The sequence below is a fragment of the Spermophilus citellus genome (assembly GCF_964194105.1).
Source record: "Spermophilus citellus genome assembly, chromosome: 10".
Classification (NCBI taxonomy): domain Eukaryota; kingdom Metazoa; phylum Chordata; class Mammalia; order Rodentia; family Sciuridae; genus Spermophilus; species Spermophilus citellus.
Window position 1 is genome coordinate 103,730,594 of NC_138197.1, and position 2,243 is coordinate 103,732,836.

Below are 2,243 nucleotides of genomic sequence, written 5' to 3' on the forward strand. Positions count from 1 at the left end.
TTTACTTTTGGAGTCTTTAAAATACCAGGAATCTATGAATTGTTTTTTTTCTAGAATAAATGAAATTAGATTATGGATGAAATAAATTGTAGTAAAAAGTATGTTCGATGCACAGGTTTGTAAAAATTAGAAAAAAATAGTTTCACGTGAAGAAATTATGAATTATTTAAACTAATTTTCATTTTTATATTACTTTAATACAGTCTTATCGTCCAGAATACTATACCATAGCCATATGGATTTTCAGATCTGCAGAATTAAAACCTATGCTCCTCACCAATATTTTACATTCACTGTTTAAAATTCCTCTTACACTTCTTCAAAACCTGTGAATGCCTCATTGTTATATTCCATCTGTAACTATCACATATTTATTGTCCATTTTAAGTCTGCCTGGAAATAATTACTTTCCTTGCAGATACTCATTTTAATAAATTATCTTTCCTAAACATATTATGAAGAAAGCCAGTGCAGTACTAATTAAATGTATTGTGATGTGACTATTCCAAATTCCCACTGTTTTTGTCATTCAGTTTGCTTTGAAGCAAATGGAGAAATTTTAAGCATTTAAAAAAAATGATCAATGTTTTATATAATAATTTATACGTCAGTATCAATAAATTAACTAATCTGGAATGCTACCATAGTATATAGAGTTGATTTCCTGACTTAATAAATATGTGCTTTTGTAACTCTTTGTGACTTCTCATACATGGGTGGCTAAAAACACCAAATTAATCATATATTTGTGAAATTTAAATAAAATAAAGCAGTAGCTAAGGTATACTGTTGTTTTTTTAGCTACTGCTTCATTTGTGACTTAAAAAATTAATATTAATATGTCAATTTCATTGTAATAATTGTTATTGATGCAAATCAGAAGAGTGGTGAAAGTTTTGTATATTTGTAAGAAATTTTAATATTAACAAAACTCACATTTAGAGTAAAAAAATAAATGTTCACATAAATAAAATTGATATTATCAAAATAACAATTGCTATTTTTTTCTTATAAAGCAAAATAGTATTTGTGGTAGCTATTTTTAGTATTACGTCAGATCAACACTACTTATTAAGCACCTGCTTATTTGGTGGTATGCTGATTGATAATGGAGAGTTTTATCAACATTAAAAGTTTGGTCAGTTGGGAAACTTGTTAGAAAAAAGAAAGTTACAATATTCACTGTTACTTCCCCCAAAATGATCAATTTAGGTTGTTTTAACTAGAAGGGAACCTATATTTTGTGTCAGACTAGTAACAAATACCTGACTCAGATTCATCAATGCTCTAATCAGTTCAAACAACTTACTACAATTCATTGTGTGTCATTTAAAGTTTATCCATTTAGTGAGAAGGCAGTAAAATAGAGCTTCAGTTCTACTCTAGAATTTGACTTCTTTAAGAGTAATCTTGGCATATTTGAATCATGGTAATAAAAACACTAGATTGACTCCTAAATTATTTTTTGACATTCTCACAGAATCGAGTATTGATTTGCTTGAATGACAATTTGGAGGATTCTAAAGACTAAAAAGTTGAACCATAGTAATTTGTAATATTGACAAGAAAGGTAACTTGCTCTAGGCAAAATCATGAAGACAAGGTTTACTCTGCACACACGTGCACCTCTATATGTAACAAATCTCCTGTTACTTTTACATTTCCTATATGCTCAGCAAACTGTCCTTACACAATATTTGAAAGGAATATATCATCAACAGCCATAGTTAAAGGATCAATAAGTTGTTGGGAATATTTTGAGTAGATTTTTCTTGCCTACTTTGTTTAAGATTGGCTACTGTAAATCAACAGAAAGTTAAGAAGGTAGATGTATGTGTGTGTACATGTATCTACTTAATCTGGCTTATGGACATGGTTGAACATATCCACAACTCTTACATTATAAATGCTTTCATATACACCATTAAATCTTGGAAATATTTTTTTTACAATTAATGATGAATTTACCAAAAGTTTCATCAAAAATAATTGTTTCATTTAAATAATTTTAAGGATATTAATGACAATTGATTATCAATATAATGGGTAAAGGTACCACATGCAAAAAAAAATGTTTGTGTCCAATTACATGAGATTGGGAGTTTAGGAAATGTTAAAAAATCGAAGCTAACACTGAAGAATTAAATAGTGTACTTAATTTATGAATAAGTCCACTGAGAAAGTTTTCAAACAGCAAAATGGAAACTCAGTTGTTAAGCTCATGGTTAACAAGCCTGAGATTC